This window comes from Rattus rattus, chromosome 1 (genome assembly GCF_011064425.1).
Source record: "Rattus rattus isolate New Zealand chromosome 1, Rrattus_CSIRO_v1, whole genome shotgun sequence".
NCBI lineage: Eukaryota > Metazoa > Chordata > Mammalia > Rodentia > Muridae > Rattus > Rattus rattus.
The window spans coordinates 203,802,087-203,826,804 of NC_046154.1; the positions used below are offsets into that span (position 1 = coordinate 203,802,087).

The window sequence follows — 24,718 nt, forward strand, 5'->3', positions numbered from 1 at the left end:
GGAAGGGGGAGGGGAGAGGGAACAAGAAAAGACAAAAGGGGAAGATGGGAGGGGAAGTACACAATAATAAATTAACTTCAATGTGGCATATTTTCCAGGGAGGAAGAAAAGAATGATTTCTTGTGCTTTTACTTTACAGAAATTACAGTTAATAAGGTTGTTCCTAATTACCTGTAATTGTCTTAAAGTACATTACTAGACTTGGATAAATAATAAAAAAAAATCTCAGATAACTACTAAATAGCCTTTATATGAATAATATTTCACTGTTAATATAGTAAAAAAAAAAGCTGGGGGTTACTCAACATTTTTTTAAAAAGGAAAGGAAAGAAAATTATGTCAATATACGACAAAAAAACTGAAACTGTGCTTTTTTTCCCCTAAAAGGAAATCTAATTTAAAGACATTAGTTTATTCAAACTGCACATGTCCTCAATAGAAAAGAAATTTAAGTTTTTCATTCAATTAGCAAAAGAGCATAGCAAAATGCTTTTTAAAACGAAACAAATTGTTTTTACCTAGAAACACAATAAATCAGAAGCAAACTGTCAGCCATTAGTCACTGAGAACATCCATCTGCACAGAGCCTCTGCTGTCAGATCGAGGTTTGAGGCTTCATGATTTCAGGAACAAGAGAGCCGTGAGTCATCACTTACCCAAGAGACACTTGGGTGTACACATGCCTGTGCCTTCATAGATTTCTGGACAATCTGCCCAAGGGTCAATCAGCAATGAGGAAGTCTTAGGCTCCGAACAGCACATGGGGAGAAGGATTGAATGAATATTTACCCTGTGTTCCAATTTGATTTTATGTACATACATGGTATATAATATGATTCAGGATGCAAAGTTAGTAAAATATATAGTAGCCATGATATACACTTAGTAAGTGTGGGAGTTAGAAAAAGCCAATGAAAACTTTAGAAGTTCTGACCCTGGATACATCCTTTGTGAATTATGAGAACCTTAGAGCTTCTGACCCAGGTTATAGACTTTGTATAGATGAAAGCCTTAGAACTTCTACTTTATCTAAAGCTAACTTTCACTCCTTAGTTTGTGTCAAATAAAGTATAATTTGTTCATTTATGACTCCTATTCCAATGCCACTACATGGAATATCCTGTTTATTCAGACTGTGATGCGACCATGGCTGACTGGAAAACAGGCTAGGCATTTTCCTTTCCTACACCTGCCTCTTTAAATAGTTTCCTTTGCTTTCCTATCCACTCTGCTGCTTGGCTATGTGGTTTCTTTCATTAGCTTACGGGTGCTGTGGTAACAAAGCTCCACAGACTGGGTAGCTTCAACAGTGCAAACCGATTTTCTCCCAGATCCAGAACCTGGAAACCCAAGATCAGGTTGTCAGTGTGGAAGTGTTCTGGTGAGAGCTGTCTCCCTCTGAGCTCATCTGTCTACAATGCCCCTAGAAAGGACTAATAGCATCACAACTTCTAGAGTCCTTCATGAAGGCATTATTGACACTAGACCAGTCCTCATGACTTACTCTCCTTCAAAAGGTTCCATCTCCAAGTACTATCATTTAGGGCACCACAGATGTCAACACAAATTTGGAGGACATGAACATTCAGTCCATAAACAGTATTACCAGTGGATGAATCAATAGTTGATATGAGTCAAGTAGATCTCTCAGAAGCATTTGTGAAGTCAAGCTTGCTTTCACTTACCAGGTCTCAAAGGTCTCTTGGTCCTTGTCATGACCACCTACAAAGGACTCTTAGCTCACCTACTAGATAAAGAAAGATCTGAGGCTTGTCCCACAATCATCCTTGCTGGCCAGGGTTTATTAAGGTGTGAGCAAATAATCCATATGTTAAGGTCTGAGCGAGCATTGTCACTTTCTGAGAAAATTATAAATTACTATCTCCAGCCTTCTAGTGGGCTTGAGTTCTTTTCTGTCCCATCACATGGAAGTTTGGTTTAAGATATCGCTAAGCCATATCAATTGGTGTCAGATATGACCCCCTCTGTGGGCCGCTAAGTTCCAGTCTAGATGCTAACTGATTAGATTATTATTCTGACATTTTGGTAACAGGAACAGAGCTGCCCTAGCTTTATTTTGCCACCCCACCCCCTTTTTCTAGCCCTTGCACACAATATCTCTCACTGTAGTGACTGATAACAGGGCACGCGGCTCTACCCTCCTATGCAGACCTGTTGGCAGCAGAGATAATCTTGGTGCCCTGATACTGAGTATCAAGTGAGTTCTGAAGAGCTTGTCTCACCTCCGGACTGCATCGATCACAGGTCAACACTAGTTCACATATGATCCAAGCTCAGTGATATGAATGCCAGTGTAGTTCTATTACTTAAGTTCTGCCACAGAAAAGAACCTTCCATTCTATGATTTCATTGACAAGACTTATTAAATCAGCCTCTCCTAAGAGGAGAAGTGTTGGTAGTACTAAGCTTATGGTCACAGAACTCATCCCTTCGCTGTGTGTACAGGTAACTGGGAGAGAACCACAAAGTTAAAACATGCTGCAAGTCTCTATAGGAGCGTGTCTCAGCTTGAGCTGACTGAGACACCAGAGATAACAAATAGCTTTATTGTAGTGATTCTCAACCTTCCTAATGCTGTGATCCTTTATTATAGGTCCTCATGGTGTGGTGAACCCCAACCATAAAATTATATTCATTGCTGCTTCGTAACTGTAGTTTTGTTACTGTTATGAATCCTTGTGCAAATATCCGATATGCAGGGTACCTGATATGCAATACCATGTGAAATGCTTGGTTGACCCCCGAAGGGATTGTGACCTGCAAATTGAGAAACTACTACCTTGGTGGCTTCTTTCTTAGTTCTGCAAGTATGTAAAAGAAAAGTTACCTCAGTACATAGGATGAGTGTTTCAGGCACTTAAGCAAATGCCATAGGGGCATAATTTTCTTATCAAACTCTGGTTGAGGCAAGCTGGTCCACTATACCAACATCTGTAGAATGATGTAACTACCCAAGCACAGTGGATCACAATTGCATTTTGAACGAATCTTAAATGCTGAACATGATCTACTAAAATGAAAGAGATTAAAGAAAAACTTCCTAAAGGAATATCTTCCAAGGTTCTTGTGTGAGAGGCGATGATGATATTATGCATGCATTGAGATCCCTCTAAAAGTTATTCAGGAGTATTGTCCAGGAAAGACTACCACAAAGTCAGTCAGTTGAAGAGACCAATGCACAAAGTTCAGATAGTTTCATTGTTTAAAAAGCTATCTAAGATTCTATTGTGTGATTTATCATTATCTTTGCTCATTTTCTTGTAGCTTTTATATGAAAGGTATTCAGTATGTCTATGGCTTTAGAATATACTAAGAGGAGAAAATAAATTAAATATTGATGCAAATTATTTGCTCACAGAAACTAAATATACTAGGGATTAAAGTGAAAGAAACTCTATTTACTAGTGCTATGGCTCAGACCTTGAGATTCCCCAATGCTTTATATGTGGAAGGCTTAGTTTCCAGGTAGAGAGGCTATGGTAAAATGGTAGAACTGTAGGACCTGAGGTCTAATAGAACATTAAGTTACTGACAACATCTTAGAGAGAATCCCTGGAAGCAAGTCATTTTCTTTCTCTCTCTCCCTCTGCCCCTTCCTCCACCCACCCCCACCTTCTGCTTTCTTGGGAAAAAATGGAATTTTCTCCACAGTGTTTCCTGCCACAATTCTCAGCTTCAACTGAACCAAGAGTAATGGTACAAAGGAACTGTGAACTGAAACCCATAAAGCCACACATCCAAAGGAGTCTCTCCTACTCTGAGTAGTTTATGTCAGTGATGTAACCTACAGTATGCATGATGTATGAGTGACACATTGCATCATCCGTCTGAGCTGGTGCTGAATTGTGCTGAACGTCACAGAATTCTCAGATCCAGAATTTATTTTGTATAAACTGATGGCCAGTGTTCTAGTGTGCCTTTGAACTAGGCTCAAAAAAAAAATTAAGTCTTTACGCCAATTATTGTCAGAAAGAACAGCTCGGCATTAATTTCTCCAATACCAATTTGCGAGTACCAACCCATCAGTTCTGGCAAATCTCCTTCTATGCTCAGAAGCAAAAATGCCAAAAAATTCTGTCTAGGACATTGGCTTCATTGTACGTGGGGAGGGTAACCAGCAAAGTCACTCTGCTGGCCTCTTTACCTGCTCCCCACCCTGGGTTCTCAAAGAGCCTTGTGTGTTTGCTGATGACAGAGACACAGGTAGGGAGTTTTGCAGAGCATCTCAGTCAGAATCAGGTCTCTGATGTTTTAGCATATAGGGCTCCATAGCTTCATCAAAGCTTCAGTTTGGATATCTGGATGTATCCAAAGAGCTAGCTGGACTAAATTTCTCAGGCTGTCAAAAAGGTTTGCAAGCAGAATTATCCCTGTAGAGAAGTACGATCTTCCATTGTACAGGTAAAAATACAAATATAGTTCTTTGGCGTTTATGTAGGACTATCATTTTGCACACTATTAGGATTCAAATCAGTTACATCCAATAAGGCCAAAGAAAACTGTAGTGCCAACCTCTGCCGATTTGGTCTCTCGAGACTTAGTCAAAATCAGCCATTGCGACAGGGAAGTCTATACATTGGCATCTGGAGGTAACCTCTCTGCTGTAAGCAAAATGAAAGCCGGACAGAGGAAGCCAAATGAAGTACTAGTGGGCGTTCCCACTGCCCGGACAGTGTAAACAGTGCTGTGAAACCAGCAGCTGCTGGAGCCTAGAGGCCGTGAGCAAAGCACTTGCCTGAGCAGTAGAAAGGAGCTCAGTGCTCTGTGCAATATGGAAGACTGGACAGGCTACTAGTGATACAACCCTCTGCCCTTCTGGACAATTCAAACCAAAACATAACAAACTCTACAGCCACGCAGACGTAGGCAGGGCTCTGCATATAAAACAAACTGAGGCATGGACTTCCACAATTCCAAACAAGTACATGACCTAGTACACGCGATCTCTCCTACACTTAAAAACCAAACCAAAACAAAATGAAAACTCTTAGGACTCAAAAGTGTGACTATTCTACAACTTCTCACTTCCCTCCAGATGTGCACACTTGTACTAAAGAGTTGCTCGTGGCATAACATATACAATATGAAAGAATATAGACAAAGGAACTGAGAAGGGTCACAGACTACTCACAGAGTGAAGTATATGGGAATTAAATGGATAACCACAGTATCAGCAGTCAGTAGCCAAAGGATACTGAATGATCCTTTCACCAACTCAGAGTAGCTATTATGTAACAATTAAAAGCAGTGCATAACCAAGAGGGGCGGTTTAATCAACTGGCAGTGTTAAACCAAACAAACACTCCACCCTGGAGAACAGTACTGAAGGGCCTCACCAAAGTAAAACTGCGATCCACCTGCCCCACTTGAGAGTATGCAGCTAACAGAAATGAAATCAGCATGGTAAAGACACACCTGCATACCAGAGTTTCCCACAGAACACTTAACAATATTATTGCATTAGGCCACAGAGAACGATGGAATCTTGACATTTACATTAAGCTAACTGAAGTACTCAGGCAAAGAGCATATGCCTTGCACTCTCGATTGACTTGGTGATGGGGAAATACACTGAGATTCACCAGTGTGTATAATTAATGAGCTAATGAAAACAAAAATGATTGGGAAGGGGTAAAGCACTAGCCTTGTAAGTTAGAAGACCTAAGGTTACGTCCCCAGATCCACTGGGAGTGGTTGCGTGTACTTGTAGCCAAAACACCAGACATGGGACAGCCTCTTCTGAGTTGCTACTTGGAGAGTCCAAGAGATTCTGAAAACGTTAAGTGATTGCTGTTGCTCTTGACCGGCCCCTAAAGGTGCAAGAGAAATCCTTCATGCTGAAGACGCCATGCAGTTTAGATGCAGACCACAGAGGCTTCTGAGCTGAAAATGACCAGAAGTTTCCCTTCCTCGGGACTAGCTTTGGTGGTCCAAAAGGTAGCATGCAAGCTTCCGAAGAAGGTGAAGCAATCAACAGTCCTATCCAGCTATGACACCCAGGAACCACAACTACTATCACAACATAACGATCCTCAATACAGGTGCAGTACTGTCACCCACGCCTTTGAGGTAAGCGGTAGCTCTCTAATTAGACTTAAGACCTCACTAGTAAGAGTGAAGTCACACCTAGTACTGGAAATCTAGCCAAGTGCCTGGATCTAGTGAAGTCATGGATATGAGAGCAGTTACAATGGCCGTATTACTAATCTCATAACCCCTAACTAGATTAGCAATATTTGTCCTTGCCTACAGAGTAGTCCTCTACACTCATCAAGGGACAGAGGAGACCGTTGTAGAAAATGATAACCGATTAAAATGCACACGTGTGGAGATCAGTTCCAACTGGTACATCAACAGCACAGCGCCTGCACGGAGGCCGAGGGATGACTGGGGAATAGGAGTCAGAAGCAGTTTACTGTGAGGTCGTGTCTCCTCACATTGTCAGAAGCTACAATCCTTCTGTAAAGTATCACCAACATGACTTCCTAAGCATGAGCTGAACAAGGACCCTGAATGTAGTAACCAGGAGTCGATCAGGAGCCAATCCATGCACTCACACTACAGTCACCACCGGCCCACAGGAAGGTTTCAGTGGAGAAGCCTCTAAACTCCCATCAGGGCAAGGTTTTATAGGAAATGGCAAAGTGAGGGGTGAGTGTTTCTATTTTATTTATATAATGAATATTACATATACAGTAACTTATATATTATATATAATATAATGGAACATCACTTAATAAAAATAGACATGAATAGGGAAGAGAGCAAGGAGGTGTATGTAAAAAGATTGAATGGGAAGAAAGGAAAAAGAAAATGATAGAATTGTATTATATCACATGCTCAAAATTTTTAAAAGTCAACAAATATAGTGTCTAAAATTCTCAAAGAATAAAATAGAGGAGAATAAAAAAATACAAGAAAATGTATACATTTAAAATCCCAGAACAGACAGAAGAATATAAGAAAAATGCATAGTAGACCCTCTTGTCTGAGGACCTGGCATCCCTTGAATTGAGCAAATGGGCCGCAGATGTTTGAAATTCCTCCAGCATCAGAAACAGCCTCCCTTGAAGAGCAACAAAACCAAAGTGACAAATAAGCAGAAAGCTAATGAAGAAGTCTGAATCAGAGCTACGGCTGCTTGGCCAGAGAGAGAAGAGTCAGGGAGGACTGAAGAGGCAGAGCTGAGTCCAAAGAGGGAAGACAGGGGCTGGGATCCAGAGCCTGAGGGACACAGGGCTAAGACTCTAGGCTGAGGCCCACGTTCCCTGTGGAGGCTCAGAAGATGGTGTGTCATACCTGAGCACAGCCTGGTGGAATTTGCTCTACTAGACTGTGCACTTACATCACACTGGTGAAACCTTTATTTCTTTCTACATTTTTTTTTAAAAATTAATCATTCCATTTGTTTACATCTCAAATGATACCCCACTTCCAGGCTACCCCTCTGCCAAGCCCCCATCCCACATCTTCCCTCCCCCTCCCCTTTGCCTCTATGAGGGTGCTCCCCCACCCGCCCACAGTCTCCAGTCCCACTGCTCCAGCATCCCCCTATACTGGGGTATCAAGCCTCCCTGGGACCAAGGGCCTCCAAGGCCATCCTCTGCTCCATGTGTACCTGGAGGCATGGATCCCTCCACGTGCACTCCTTGGTGGGTGGTCTAGACTCTGAGAGAATTGGGTGGTCAGGCCAGCCTATGTTGTTCTTCCAATAGGGTTATAATCCCCCTCTGTTCCTCTAGTCCTTCCACACGCTCCCTACCAGGTTCCCTGATTGATTTTCTCCCCATCTAAGCTTGGAAATAATAACGCTGGTATCCAAGACTTCAAAGGTCTCTAGGCACAGAATTTTACTTTGGAACTTAAGCTGTATTTCCACATCTCTCTTTGGATGGGATATAGAACAAGGGTTGGGGTTGGAAGGGCCAGTATTTGAAATACTGGGATGTGGTGAATGTATATGGGGATTGGTAGGATCAAGGTCGGGCCATTACCTGATCATTGAACATCCTGAAGAGAAGTCTAGGTTTGTACTTCTTTTCAATGTGACATTATTGGGAAATAAAGTATGTTAGGAAACATTCTTTCAAAAACAACCCAATCAATAATCAACTTAAAAAGATGGGACACATACTAGGCCTAAAGGTTTAAGCTACTTTGGACCATGATGAGTTTGCACTGTTGTTGGGTTTGTGGTAGAACATGTCTACTCACTTCCTGGCTGAGGAGGTAAAGCCAGGAGAAGGATAAGGCTTAGACCTCACTATCTCCTTAAGGGCATGTCTCCAATACCCGGACTCCTCCCACAAACCCACACCCCCTAAAGCATCTCCTGACTCTCAAAGAGCTGACAGAACAATGCTCCTACCACATGTAACTCGGAAGGATCCTCTACATCAAAATTCTTAAAATGGGCAGGCTGGCTCCCAAGTCGCCATGAAGGGTGCCATTGTAGGAATGTACCTGTGGAATATGGGAAGGATGTCGTGTGAAGGCTGATGTATATACTGGAATTGCATTGCCACAAGTGAAGCAGAACCTGGGTCAGGCAAAGACTGGAAGAGGCAAGAAAACATAGCCCAGCCTATGCCTTATTTCACACTTCCAGGCTCTAAAATGGAATGAGAATAATTTCCAGTTGGTCTAAGCCACCCACGTGGTGGGGCTTTGTTAGAGCAGAACTAGGAATGCTGAGGAGGATACATCCCATACCAGGCCCATGGCTCTGCGAACTGGCAGGCTTGGCACACTGCACCAAGTAGGTCAAGGGCTACAGGCCCCTCTTAGAACTCACGTGTAATGGTGACTGTCACCGGTCATGTGACTCACCCATGATCTTCAAAGTCAGTGGACATTAAATATCCTTCCTGGTCTTGAACCCCCTTGCTTTTTTTTTTCCCCAAGAAATAAAAAAGAGAATCTGAAGTCTTATGATTTCTGAGTTACTAAATCTATCAGAACCTGACAAACTTCTACAGTGTATAATTCAGGTAATCTGTGTCCAATAATGGAATAAAGAATCAGAGATAAGCTTTTTGGTGGCAGCTCGATTTGCAAACTTGGGCTTGTGAGCTGAAAAGCAAATGTAAAACATGGGTGTTTAAACTACTTGTTATGTGCCAAGGGAAGAATATACTAGAACTATAAAAAATCTGCACATATCCAACACAAAGCAATGACAACAACAACAAACAAACCTCAGGCTTCGGGGACGGTTCAGTGGGTAAGAGTCCTTGATCTGTAGTCATAAAGACCTGAGATCAAATCCCTGCCACTCATGTTTGAAACCTGGTATAGCTGTGTGCTTGCAACCTTGTTATCGGAAAGGTGAAGCCAGGAGGAGGACCCCAAGGGATCACTGGCCAGCTGGCCAAGACAAAATGGCAAACTTACTGTTCAGTGAGAGACTGTGTTTCTTCTAAGGACATAAAGGCAGGTGAGATCAAGGGGGAAAACACCCTCAAACTCTGATCTTGTCTCTGCACACATCAGCATGAGTATATATGTGCACACACAGACACAGATATGAACACACACACACACACACACACACACACACACAGTCTTAGCTGTTAGAATCTAAAATGGTTTACAGTGTCACGGCAAATGATTGCTCTGTTTTCGCACTACACGTGGATCATTTCAAACTTCATACGAGCATTCTTACATTACTGTATACTTTGACTTTTAATAATAAGACTTCGATAATCTTAAATTTCCTTAAAACTTTCTTTTAAAAAAAATCTCTTTAAAACTTCAGCCACCTCAGAGTTTATGAATTACAGACGTCTCAACATTGACTTGATGTGCACCCAAATAAATGGCGACATTCTTATCCCTAACTTTGAGAAACTCCTCCTGTAAGGAGACCTTAAATAAACCTAAGCAAAAACAGCAACACACAGGACCAGGTTTTACAAGTCCAGCTGATAAACAGACTCAATGCCAGAGGTGAACCGAAAACCATCACTGGCCCCCTACACTTGAGCTGTGGGTGTTTGCCAGCTCTGCTCCAAAGTGGAGATTGTTTAGGGACTAAACCAGCGAGAGTGTAGAGTAGCACACCACCAGCCCTACTTGTCACCCAAGAGCAGAGGTCTTGTTCTACTTCCAGCCGTGCCCATTATGCTGCTGAGTTCCCTCCCTGGACACTGTTCCTTGTGTATGAAATGGATGTGCCTCTGTGTTCCCACCAGCTCTAGATTTCAATTGCAAAATCATCAATCATTGTCTGACGTTTAATTTCAGCTGAGGAGAAAGAAACTGTGAATGGAGTAGCATCTTGGAAGTGTTGGGCTGCTGATGCAATTGGAAGCTCATGTGGTTTTAGTCTGCATCCAACCAGCACAAGTTCCTTGGCCTTGGAATTCAGTTGAATAAAGACACCAGTGGACAGACACTTCTGAAAGGAACAGAGACTTTCTCTGAGTTTGCCTAATACGGGCTCCTGTGACTGAGCAATGAGTCCTTAGTGATAAACACTGATGTAGAATAACCAGTTCTAAAGATGTACAATGTATACATGGACATCTTCAGGAGGTGGCTTTACACAGGAAACTTGGATGACTAAGGTCTTTAGTTACACTACCACTTCTCAATGGTACCACACGAAAAACAACTACACCATAACCACCTATCTTCCACCATACCAACTTACCTAGCTTGCATACCAAAAATAATGTAGCTTATTTTAGGACTTTCCAGCCAAGCACACATATTTATAAGATATAACAACTCATCTAAGAAATAAGGACACTTTACTGTTAGATAACATAAAGTACAAATTAAATAAAAATTTAATGAGTAAAAAACTACTTTTATTTTTCAAAATAAAGTGGTACCCATGATTTAAAACCATTCCTCCAAACCAAAATTTGGCAGGCTACATGATGTGAGGTATTCTTTGAGATAATTAGGATTAATTCATTTTTCAGCCAGGAGGGCTAAGAACCACAATAGCAAATTTCATAGAACATTTTAAAATTCTCTTTGCAACTGCAAGCACACAATGTCTCATCAGCCAGCCTTAACTCGGTCCACTCCAGAAATTAAGTACTATTCCACAAGGCAACATTTATGAGTTTTAACTGTATTTTATAAACTTAAAACATGAAATTGAATAACAAGAATGAAGCAAGCCATGCCTATAGTCTACCAGAGCCAAGGTGAGCACAGTTTTAGAGATTTAATGTTACCTGGAGAGCGAGAGAAAAGCCGCATTAGCCACTTGTTGGGGACTCGGAGCTGAGAGCACAGCGATTGATCATTAACTTTTAGCCAGAAGCAAACTTGCACACAGCTCTCCAGAGGCCGAGGCTCCACTTTCCCTCCCTTCTCTCCTCTCAAATAGGGGAAAGGTAGTTTGCTCTCTCTTCTTGAAGAACTTGCTTTGACATGCACAATTAGTTCAGACTTCTCACGGTGTAACGTAAACTGGGCTTAAATTATAGCCAGGGTCAAAAAGGTGACGTGTCTGGCACTCTGAATTGCTACGTTTAACCTTCCGATTTTCCTTCTCGGTAGCTGAAGTGGGCAGGCTTTCAAGGGTATTTTCCCCAGCGTGTAATTTGATACCGCGTCTGGAAGGCGCAGTAAAAATCCCTGTACAATAAGCTTTGCTGTGTCTATGAACCTTAACAGAATCTGAGACTGGAGAAGACAGAATTATGAATAGTAACGAAGAGGTCAAGGGCACAGACCTTCGTTTGGTTGCCTGAAGTGGACTTGGGGTTGCTATCCTGAACCGCTCTTCACCTTTGTCTTAAATTGAGAAATGGCTGACCGGGAAGCTCATGGATTCCGCTAGACCTGGGCAGCCACAGAGCCTCTGCACCTTTCGGGCTCCACCTCCTCAGTGTTATGGTAACGGTAGCTTGTTGTCACTCTTGGAATTTTACATGGTGCTGTGGACACGTACAGCAGACACTGACAGCCATCTCTGCAGCCCTTAGGAGGTATTTCACCAAACAAATTCTCATCCATTACCTCATTCTTCGAACTACATAAGACAGGCACCGTGTGAATATTTTGAGTATGGGCATATTGATGTGCGGGGTTCCAGTTACTTATGTATGGTCCCTGGCTTCCATCTCTCATTTCTAAAGGATCTAAGGTTCCTATTTCTCTGTACTAAACAGCAGAATGTCTCTATGTTCCATGGTGGTGGAGGGAGGCGGGGGGCGACTTAAGTGCTAATTGTGGACTTGATTCCTGGACTCACCTGACAGGTGGGCACCAGGGCAAGCCTATAGGGATTTTCCTGATTACATTCACCAGTGTAGGAAGCTCAGTCTTAACACAGGTTGGGGTCATCCTTGTTGTGGGGAAAGCAAGTGCAGGGCCAAGATGCCTGCATTGCTCCCTCTCTGCCTCTTACTGGGGACAGACAGGATGTGACCTCAGGTTCCTACTTCGATAACTTCCCTCCCATGAGGGACAATAACCTGGATTACAAACTAGAATAAAACTTGAAGTTTCCTTGGTCAGAGTATTTTATCGCAGTAACAGGCAAAGAAACTAAGATGAGGTTCATGGTTTCCAAAGAGGGAAAGAATTCAGTTCTCTAGAACGGAGCACCAGGTGCCAGCCTGTTGTAAAACACGTTTCTCCAAGATTTCAATTCTGTGTGTAATAATCATAAGGACAAAGCAACAAAGACAATTCTTTTCTAGACATTCTCTCTGACGTTTTTTGACCAAATAAGGCAATTCCTTTTCCCAATGTATACAATGTGTATCTGCTTCTTCTATTAAGAGCTTAAGTTAATTTAAAATGAAACAGAAGCAGAGGAAAGTTCCTTCCTTCTACAAATATAAGCAGTGAGGTTTTGATACGTTACAAATTGTAGTATGAATTCTCCCACTGCATAGTAAACACCTCACAATCTCCAGGAGATGACTTTTTTTTTATAGAAACCTCATCAAATGAATCTTTGTCCCAACAGAGCTTAGCACTTAACAACCAGTGTCAGAGGACAGCTTACCACTACTTAGCTCAGTGAGCTTAACAGCTTTATTTCCGCTCTGAAATAGCAAGGCTTCCTTCCAGCACACAGAGTGGATGTTCTAATGGGCTGAGCAGAGCAGGGTGGTTTAAAACACAGGGAAAGGGAAGGCAGATCACCCCCGACCCCATCCCATCCTCCCAAAAAGAAGGGCCAACCATTTCAAAGTTATTTTCCTTGTAAAGTGGGGGGATTGGAGTCAGCAGGACTGACGGTAAGTGATTGTTGAACATTTAGCTTCTTTTGTGGGAGGATTAAGGGGAGAGGGAAAATCATTATCTCACAGACTGAAACTGGCCTGCTTGGGGAGCGTGTTGATTACCTCAGTTATCTCAGTTTCCCATGGCAGATAAGCAGCTCATTCTCACACTTGGTGACCTGGAAATACTGGTCTACCATGAAGATGCACTTTTAATACCTTCTCTTCTATTCCAAAGTTAAACCCTTGGAAGTTCTATGTATGTGCTGCTTAGAGTCTTTTCGTTCATTCAGCATGTTAGGGAAGGTTACAGAGCTCAGGTTATATATCAGCAATTTGCATTAGGAACATAATCATCTATTTCTCTTTGCATGATGTCCATTAAACTGCTTTCACACTTTAATTATCCAGTTGTAAACATTCTACCAAGAAGCAAATTCAACTAGAAGGCAAATTAAGGGTTAACATTTGCTATAGTCAAAAAAAAAAAAAAAAAAAAAAAAAAAAAGAAAAAACACAACTTGGATATTGAGCCGGCCTTGCTAAAACTGCTTTGTTCTGATTATTTATTTTTAACTAAGAAAGATCATACACTGTGAGAAGCACAGAGAAATCACATACGTGTAGCAGCACAAACTATTCTAAACTATTCTGTAGGACATGAGATACAGTCTTCTTGGCTACATGAACCTCAAAGAAAGAAGACAAGGGCAGGAGAGCTCTGTCCCTGCTCACTGAACCCCAAGGAGACCTGGGCAGGAGGTGCCTAACCTTTGCCAAGGTTACCTACTCTCAAGAGTAATTCTGGAGCTATGGTTATAACACGGTTTGCTCCTCCAGACCCCCAAGATTTTAACACTCTTTGATCAGTTGGGGACAAGAGAAAGTCGAAATACAGTCAATGGAAAATCCTGATGAAGAGCACGTGTGGTCTCAGAACATGTCATTTATTCCATGCTTGAATCATGAAAACAGATTCTTGGCAACAAATTTGTTTATAATCTTATTCCCAAGTTTCATGTAGCCTTGCACATTTCCCTTGTGAGATTTTGATGCTGTTCATGTTGTGATGAAGAGTTAAAAACTGGATCAATGAGCAAAACCCATGCTCTTCACTTGATTTCTAAGCCTAAGGAAGTACGAAGAGCAGAAATCCTAATTTTATATTTTAGAAGGGATAGGGAAAGAAAATAGCTGAAAAGCAAACAAACAAAAAATAAAAGCAAATCCCTCCCAATGTGATACCAGTGTCTATTTGCTTTTCTCATTGGTAATACTGTTTCTATTTTCTTCTCTGAAAAAGAGTACTACAGCCTTCATATTTCAAGGGATGGAGCTGACTATGATTTTATATTCTGAATTCTAGACCACAACAGAACTCAAAATTAGCAGACAGCAGAGGGAAACAATCCTAGTTCATTTCCTCAGTTAATTATCTTTCAGAGTCACAACATAAAAGGCATCTTGGTCTCAACTTTGAAATCCAGGGCAAGAAGAGAGTTGTTCAAATTTGCATCGTGGAACAATCCCTTTAATAATGCTTACACAAAATATGTAAGTATTCTATTATCTCAGAGCATTTCTCCTTCAGGGCAGTCAATAGAGCAACATCATGAAAGGGTGATTTGGGTCTAGGAGACATGTAGAACTCTTCCACCTTTGGCCATTGTCTGGTCAGTAGAACGCTACAGTACATTTGGTTAATAGATGAGGGTATTCGGGAACATTGCTTTTAAGGTATCTTTCCATTTAAGAACGTGTGATTTCACATAGCTCCCTGGCATCACCCTCAGTACAGATGAGCCACGCAAGCTCCTATCCCATGCACCAACACTAACAATGACTCAGAACAATGTCCATAACTGGTGAGAACATCTCCTTCCTTATGAAATCAAAGTGCCCCAGCACACAGACTCATCTGTCTTTCCTTCATTTCTTGGGTGTCTTGTAACTTCAAGCATTTTAGTAGCCTTTAATTTTATCCATACCTCTAAGTAATTACAGACCACACTCAACCTGCCTACGCAACCAACCACCATGGTAATGCTGGGAATTTTTTTTTTTTTTTTATAAAATGAAGCATGATCAAGAGTATGCACTCCATCCACTGCTGCAGGCAATGATACTAGGATACACAGTTTATTGTTCTTCGGTTTTATAACACCTTTATTTTTTGTTGTAAAACGAGGAGCCCTTATGTATATGTGTTTTTTAAACCTATAAAGGCATGAATACTTATCAAGGCATCGACAAGCAACGTTAGACAGCTTTGGATAGACGGTCTCAGACACACCATCTCACTGGAAAATAAGACGCTTCCTTGTCTCAAAACAAGTTTAAAGAAATCAAATTGAATCTCTTAACTCCTGAGTTATTCTAAAAGGTTCTGGTAGAAACCTCTTGATGTTGCTGCTGCTTTAAGGGAAAACATAAGAGACCCTCACCCACTGATGACAGGAAGTAACGACAGGGAAAGTATTGTAGGGCTGGCGGGATGAATCATCGGATAGAAGTGCTTTCCACAAAAGCCAGAAGACCTGAGTTTGGTCTCCAGAACCCAGACCATGTAACGATGGAAGGAGAGAGTCAACTCCAGAAAGTTGTTATCTGTTCTCTGACTTCTCTACTGGTTCTAGGTCATACATACATACATACATACATACATACATACATACATACATGCATCATGCACGCACACATACACACACATACCCACTCTAGTAAATAATAATGGTAACTAAAAATTAACTTTGCTCAGTAGAAAAAAAGTGGGAAAGTGTATACATATGACAGAGGATTGGTGAATGCCTGAACCCTAATCAGAGAAGCTTCCTCTTGCAGTAGGTGCTAATTAACACAGAAAAACCACAGCTGGACAGACGTGGGAAGAGAATAAAGGACTTTGGAATGATCGTTTCTAAATGAGGCAGCTGTATCAAGACTCCCCACTCCAGGATCAGGGATCTACATGGAAGACGGGACAGGAAGACTGTGAGAGGCAGACGCAGAGGCAGAGGATGACGACTTCAGGGAAGCAGGTCTGATAGGAACTCAGAAGGCCCAGGAGTGCATGTGAAGGCCCAGCACAAGATCAAGCCAGCTAAACACCACAGCACGGGTGGGAAAAGGAGACGCAAAACCACCTCTGGGCAAGAAGCTATTTGCAACCCATAGTTCCTGGGGTTGGGAAAATCAGTCTTCTTCAATAGAGGGACACTAAGTATACACATCCAGGTCTAGTAGTAGTCATCCAACACGAATGAGATCCCATGGTTGTGGTAGTTTCTTTTTTTAAAAGAGAAATAATGTGAATTTAGGGGTAAGGAAGTGAGGGAAGACCTGGGAGGACGTATGGGAAGAGAAAGTATAACAACAAACGATGCTGTATGAAACTCTCAAATAAAAATAGGTTAAAGGGGGAAATCTAATACAAGGATGGAAAGTAATAGAAAGTCATACAGGAAAACATTGTGAACTGTGTTTTAGTCATGCCAAAGCTCGGCAGGATACACACAGGCAAAAACAACAATGTAACTAAAAGTAAGCTTTTAAAATGAAGGACCTTGCTTTAAACTCGTGCAGGAAGCCAGTTAGTGGTGATTGTGCCATATCTGAGGCTTGGTGAAGCTTCAGTGTTTATCTTCGTGTCTGCTGTTTCTCTGAGCAGATTAGATCCTTCATGACCCCTTAGCTGCAGAGGACATAGACCTCCTTTGCCTCTGACAGGCTGTGCCACCAGCGCAGGAGTCCTTACTGGGTCCCTTTGCCTGGGAGCCACACATGTTTCCCTGCACAGTCTAGTGTAACTCCTGTTTGCTGCCTGTTCACCACTGCACTACAGGACTAGGGTTCTTAGTTCTTGTTTTTGTTATAGGTACTGGATTTTCAGTGTACCTTTCAGTGTAAGGTCTATTGCTTATCTTGAACAAACTACCCAATCAGAACCTCGGGCTTGCCTTATGCCACAAGTTCCTTATGCCAACACATCTGATGAAATGACATTGCAGTCCGTGTCACAGTTAGTCAGCAAATTTCAAGAAGAGAAAAAAAAAGAAAAAGAAAAACGATACCCGCTCCAAAAGAAAAAAAAAATAAACCCACTAAGCAAGGTTGATGGGTTCTTGTCCCATGCTCCTCCTCAGGTGTCTTACTACAGAGGAGGTGAATTTTGTTGGTGAATGCTCTGTAACACCTTCTTCTGGGGAAGCTCCCTCCAAGAAGGGAAGGCTGATCTTGGAGATAAATTCAAATTAAAGTGCCCATTTGATTAGGTATTCAAGCCATATTCTCTACTCTGACATCAGGTTTAAGAATTGTGTACAGGCATCAAAGAAGCTAGCTGAGTCTGCTTTTTCCCCTGTGCTTAATTAATTGGTTTAACTAACATTTAGCGGGTGGTGAGCCCACAAGGCCACTATGGTAGGACCAGGAGGAATGCCAGGGTAAATAAGGCAGGGGCTCTTTCTCTCATGTGCACTTACCCCTTGATAGAAACTAGATGCACAGGGAGCTACCCAGTCAGAATTATTAAAGCTTCAATAGAGCCATCATCTTATTAAGAGTAGTCAGTGTCCTGTAAAGCTTTCTAGGATTTAACTCAGTGCCATGTGAATTCATAAAGGCTGCACATGAGATAAAAAAAAACTCATAAAACCATAAAATAGAGGCATCCTCTGCATTGCAAAGCTGTTATGCAACGCACGGTTCTGATTCTCTGGATAATAAAGAGGAATCAGTTCTTTGTACCTAAAAACCACCTTCATCTTCTCTGTCTAGAATTTTAGGGAAATATTATCGAATATAATGACAAAGTTGTGACAGGAACCAGAAATACTGCTCTAAGAAGAAATAAAAATATATAGCAATAAAGTGATTCCTAAGGGTATTCTGCTATACTCAGAGATCAGTGCCTTGAATAAAGAAAATAAAAACAAAAAAGACATTTCCCGTGTGTAGATAGGAACTAACTCAGAGACCTACAGCTGGATAACGTGCAGAGAGTGAGGGACTTTGGGCGTTGAGTCCTAAATGGGATGTCTTCACCAAAGCATGGGTCTCTGCAGAAGAGGAGGCGGAATCATCCTGAGAGCCAGAGGAACTGAATGTCCTCCAGGCACAGCAGGACCGACAGACACATGAACTCACCAAGGGTGTCGTAGCAGACACAGGTGTGCACAAGCTTAGTCTGCACAGTCTCCCAGCCCCAAGAAGCAGAAATGGACATGGGCTCCTACATCCAGGCCAAAGGCGAGAGGCTAGGTGCAACTGATGCTTGCTGGCAAAGGAAAAAGTTTGTCTAGTGGGGTCTCATTGGGTATATGAACCACACCTCAGGGAAGGCTCCATGTCCAAGAGGAGAGGGATAAAACAAAGCCAACTCAGTAATATTTTTTTAATATTTTGTCTCATTTTGCTTTGAGCTTTTTGTTGTCGTTGTTGTTTCATTAAGTTTTTGCTTGTTGATTTTGACTCTGTCTTTATCTGTCTGTCTCTCTGTCTCTCTTTCTCTCTGTGTGTGTGTATTTGTGTGTTTGTGTGTGTGTGTGTGTGTGTGTGTGTGTGTGTCTTGATTTTATTGTTTTAGAGAGAGGGTGAAAACAAAGAACATAGGATAGGCAGTTGGAAAGAATTTGGGAGGAATTGGAGGAGAAAGAAAGTGATTAAAATACATTGTATAAAAATTACAATAAAAATATACCTTTAACAAGGAGATAGTACCCAAAGTATTTATTTAGACAATTGAGCCTGAAAGTAAGGCCATATTTAATCACTACCCCTGATATCAACCCACAGGATACACCTTGTGAGTTTCAGGATGGAGGACACAATGGTGATGTGTGAACAGTGCTTTGTGTCTACTAGAGATGGGATAGCTGGATGTGCTCACCTTCCTCCCTTGAAAAGAATTCCAGAAATAAAGAAGCCATGTTGAGGAATAGGATACACCTGACACTTCCTGCTAACTCACTTCAGCTTTCTGTTTGTTTGTTTGTTTGTTTGTTTGTTTAAATCATATTTAAGTTAAAGCTGGGGCGAGAAAGGGCAATGACTTGTACAGAATGTTGAAATTCATCTTTGAGGCCACCAAAGACCTGTAGACATCATCGGTCATTTGGAGAAAGCCCCTCACTCTGTGACTCTTAGCTATGTTCAGGTGAATGAGATAAGAATTAGCAAAAGGTGGAATGTAAAGTGGGGACAGACAGACAGACTTGCCTGAATGGTACCACAGTAGTAGCAGCCTGTTTGAGAATGACACAGAAATCCCATGTAGCCACGAGCACAGTGTCATTGTTTCTTAATCACATGCCCGACAGACCTGTGAGGATAATGTTTAAATACCCATTTAAATCGGCCATTCCTCTCGTGCTTCAGATGTCTGTGTAACGAATGTGTTTTGTTTGGATTTGTTTGTTTTCCCTACAGAAAGCCTGGGCTTGGGGTGGCTGTGGGAGGGGGTTGTTAAAAGACAGGCACAGACAGGCTGCTCTCTAAGAGTAATGCACAATTAAAAACTGTTTGGCACACACAGTGTGGTGCCACTGGCCTCTGTGTGGGTAGCTGAATGCAGTAAACAGATCTTACCTCACTGGCTAACGCTGCCACTTCAAGGTTCATACAGGTTTAGCCCTATACCTGGAAAGCCTTGGAGAGACATTTCTCCATTAAGATTAAAATGTACACAAACCATCTTAGCTGGCTGAATTTAAGTACGTACCTTAGAACGTAGATCCTGTGAGTGAGTTCTAACAGGCTAATCAAATATGTGGGTTTTTTTACCCAAAGAGCCAACACCATTCCCAGGTGAAGAAACTTCTACCTATCCATTTAACAAATACCTTCCTACAGAACATCATGGGGAACGACATTTCAAGTAGGTTTCCCTCGCTTTCAAAACATTTCTTATCTAGGCCTCTTCTTAAAGGTTGTGGCAAGCTTTCCTGGTGCCAAGGCCTCTGCATGTTTGAACGGCGCTATCAACACAAACCTAAAGCCCCTGCTGGTGATGAGGCTGCGATAGGAAGTTAAGTGATTCCCATGAAACGGAGCATCGCCGAGTCTGCTAATTACCCTTAATTAATATTTAATTAATTAATATTTGTGATGATGCTGAGGAGGACGGGATTGACTAAAAGCACGGCATTTAAACAAAATTAGATGATGTCACACTGTGCTGAGGAGAGTCGTTTCATTAAAATGTATTTGCTCCAAAGGTTGCCAGTCCTAAATTTCGGACAGACACTGTATCTAATCTTTTTAAACAGTAGGACAAACTTATGGGATGGAATAAGCACAACAATAATTAAGCTTACTTGGCTTCTAAGGTTTGTCAAATTTGCCCCACACCCCTCAGATAGACTAAAATCAGTTCTGTAAGAGCCAATATGAAAACACGTTACAACGTTCTCACTTTATGGATAAAAGTACTGCACTTGAACAAATTTTAGTCAGGAAGCGTCAATGCTAAGAGTTGGAACCGTACAACAGAAGCTACAGTCTGGGCTCTAGCTCTTAACAATGGCAATGACAGAAGATGCCAGGGACGTCTATCCAGGAGGAGTCACAGTATAAACTTCCCCAGCAACCATAATTTTTTACAGGACAAAGCTAAAGATTAAAGTTCAGATTCATTCACATCAGAATGTCCCAATTTAACAAATGCCATGGGTTGGGGAAGGCAGACAGACAGAAATACCATTGCACATCAAGGGAACTCACAAGATAGCTCTATTGGCGTACTGTTCTGAGTTCACGGTGCCCAGATGCCCTTGTGTAAGTCTCTGCTGGAGAGCACCACATGCCAAGCTTGACTCCTGGAGGTACCAAGAGAGAGTGACCACGTCAGTAACATAGTGTGTGTTAACAGTAACGTATCTCACTCCCTGTTGAAGTGAGTTCTACCATGCGGCTTTCTCTTGCATGGGATGTAACTGCTATTGGCTTTCTCTAAAATTCCACAGTTGATGTTAAGTCTTCGTTAGGAGTGGAAGGATTATTTAACTCAGCGAGCCTGCATCGTTGGTAGTGATTCTGTGTTCTAACTGCAATGCATACACTTACACTGTCTGTCCAACTCAAATTTACAAACAATTGCAGTTTTGTGAAACAAATTATAAAGTTATTTCAATTTAGTGGTTTTGAAATTTTAAAATGATTATGTTGAAAATAATGGTGGAAAATGTTATCTTTCCCAGCACTTTTAGTACAACAATGTATATAAGAACGTGTATGCATGTTTGAAAGGTAAACAGTTGAAATTTCTATAAAAATACATTCAAGTACACTGATATTCATTTAAATACTGAAAGTAACACTCCAGTAAAAAAATGAAAGTAGTAAACGTTCCAGAAATACCACAGAAACATAATTAAAATCTAATCATTCATATTCCTTGAGTCTATGGATTTTGCAAGAAAATTTTGACCTATTTTTCTAATTCCCTTAACTAAAAAAGGATGAAGATACAGTAGTACCTACCACCAAATCATGACTATTAGTCAATTAAATTAACATTTTTAAAATATCTAGTATATTAATTAGTAATGTAATAATAATGAAATTATACTTAACACTATTAACAGTTGCTGCTTAATCAGAGAAAAAACACTATTTAATATGAAGGAATAAATACAAGATACCTGCTGGTTCTCTATTTGAAAAATAAGACTTTCCTGTGTAAAACAAGATGTTCTACTGGTTACTAAGTCAATACAATTGACTTGAAAAGTGTGGTTGAGGAAAATCAGACATCTAGAGCAGGGCAGTGTGGTGGGAGGTTTCTGAAGTCATTTCCTATGAGCAAAGACAAAAGAGTGGATGGAAGTAACATGAACCTCTTAGTTCTCCTGGTCTGGCCAGAGGGCTCTGTTTGACCTTATGGATTAACACGGGGGATTCAAATAGGCAATCTGTTGACAATGTAAATTCCGGGGTTACAACAACCAGATTATTCATGCCAAATTATCTTACTGTAGCAAAAACATCATGCAAAAACTTGTCAGTTCTATATGCAAAATACTCTTGGTGTCAATACTTAAGTTCAGTTGAATTTAAAAATCTGAATATTACAATGCAGTTCACACAGTTCCTCGTATTACTGTGTTAGGTTGAGTAAAATCTGCATATTTGACTAAAATTCATTTAAGGCTATAATCTTATCACACTTAACTTTCTGTTTTCAGTGACAGCTATTGACATGCACTCTGAATTAATTTCATTTACAGATATGATGGCTTATTTGACTTTTGAGTTCACTTCATTTATACATATGACAGTTTATTGGCATTATCTGTTACAATTCTCTGTCTACATATTTATGTTTCTTGCTCCACGAGCTTTAAAGGTAATTTATCCCACATTTCCATCTTTGTGTGATATAAAATACTATTAATATTTAGGGAAAATAGTAATATTGAGAATAAGATTGTTTTCTTTTTCTTTCTCCTTTAACCTCAACTATCAACATATTTTAAAAATTAAAAATAAGGAAATCCTGATTTTTATCCATAACCTCAGATTCTATGTTATTTACTTTATACTCATTTGTTTTATAAAAGCAGGCCAATAAAAGTTTTATTTTTTCATTTTCACTAACATGTGTCCTTGATTTTAACTTTTTAAAGAAACAGAAATAGACCTGAAACTCATGTGCTTGTGAGCTGGTACATCAAAATATTGAGACATGTTTGACATTTTTTAATATCATGTCTAACAGATAAATATTAAAAAGGGTAGTTAGAAGAAATAAAACTGTTTTTGTTTGGCATGGCCTTATGTGTAACTTTACCTCAAACAATGCTAGCGTGTCCAACCTTCTGAAATCCCGTGCCTAAAATGCAGAGAGTTTCATAAGACTTTCATGTGCTTAAAAAACAACTTGTTTTAGGATTCCATTAATATAAAAACTGACACTTAGAGTGCAGGCTCTTCTTTGAAAAAGTCCATGGGGTAAGAGAATTCACTGAATCTACAGTTACTCAAACATCAGCACAAATAAAGAGAGAAAGAAAAAAACACTGAGAGGAAAAAATTCCAAACATGAATGTCAGAGTCTGGGGAAACCTAAGTTAATCTATAATCGCTCATCACACAAGCAGTTGTGACTGGCATTGAACTTAAGTGTCCTGAATTTGTCTCCAACTAGTGGTTATCCTCCTGCCTTAGCCTCCCAAGTGCTGCGATAGACATGTGCCACCAGGCTCAAGAAGACTTTTCATTCTATAATTTTGTAGAGTGTGATTGGGTGGCCATATACTTTAGAGAGCTCATATTTCTGTTCTGCTGTTTAAATCGTCTTTTTGTAAGTTATACCTAGCCTTTCTTATGGCTTGATTTGGGGATTTCAGTGATAGACAAAATGTATTAGATAGGACACTTGATCTTTTCTAACTGACAAAGAAAACACGTTTTAACAGAGCCCCATGTGACAGGTGCTTGGTAAAGATGTTCATTTAAAGAGCAGTGCAGTTGGGGATGCACAATTATCTACCTAGTAATGCATGGAGTGTGGTGCAGCTAGGTGAGTACAGCATTCATGTTTACACATGGTATATTGTTATCTGGAAAATGATAAAGATAAAAGCAGGAGACTTAGCTTTTAAATGCAATTGTATTGATGTGCTAAACAAACAAAATCAGCTCAAAATACAGGATTGTATCAGAAACCTGAGTGAGTGTGAATGTTTAACTCGATCAAGAGATCAAGAGTCACATTCAGAATTTCAGAAGAAATGAAAGACAATGTATTCTCTTAGGAGATAGTTTCTCCCTTCAGGTCAGGAGCTTGATTTCTAATCATGGTCATGCTTTTGAATTCTCAGTGGTCATTAGGCCTTAATAAAAGTTTCCTTGAAGAGAATATTAACATCTGTATAGTTAGTGTTAATAATAGAGACAGAACAATGGTGAAGCTAGCTGCTGCCTTCTTCTAAGTCTCCTTTCTTTCTTTCCACGTGATCCCCTAAAACATGTTTGGTTTGGAAGCAACTGGTGTACGATTCGGAAGGGGAATTTAAAGGGAGTCATTCCTGTCAAGGGCAAAAACATAAGTCACATCAGCTGATCTGCAGCTGACTAGCCTGAGTGGGAAGAATTCAAGGGCACTCGCTGTTCAAGGTTGAAGAATAACATTCCTTCGGCAGCTAAATGGCTGGTATGAGACAACAGATCCTATCTTAACACCCAGAAACAAACTCACCGTAGTTAGGTTATCCAGTCACTAGAGGTGACCTTTCACAGTTGGGAGGCAGATTATAAAGACCTGCAACCACAGAGCTATTTCTGTGGCTGCAAATGAACCAGGTCCAGGGTCAACTCCAAGGAATTCTATTGTATTCTTTGGTAAGTATCTTAACATAACATCTCTAAAGACCCATAAGACAACTGAATATCGTTAGACAACTATAAGGTAAAGAAGAGTACCCACTCCCTTAGAATAAAAATAGAGAAAAGGTTATTCCAAACTGTTTTTTATTTTAAATTAATCTCAAAGCTTT

General features: G+C 40.7%; 1 protein-coding gene across 5 annotated transcripts in view; it reads right to left on the reverse strand.

The window, feature by feature from the left end:
• Slc16a7 (solute carrier family 16 member 7) overlaps positions 1–24,718 on the reverse strand; it is a 153,733-nt gene that overhangs the window by 87,068 nt on the left and 41,947 nt on the right. For 2 of the 5 annotated variants that reach the window (XM_032913374.1, XM_032913350.1), the window contains exon 1: positions 11,217–11,792. The exons of 1 other annotated variant lie outside the window; for it this stretch is intronic. The gene's annotated coding sequence lies outside the window, so the exon portion shown is untranslated. Of the gene's footprint in view, positions 1–11,216; positions 11,793–20,942; positions 21,356–24,718 lie in introns of those variants that run through there. 2 more of the 5 variants (XM_032913367.1, XM_032913342.1) reach the window with 2 other exon arrangements.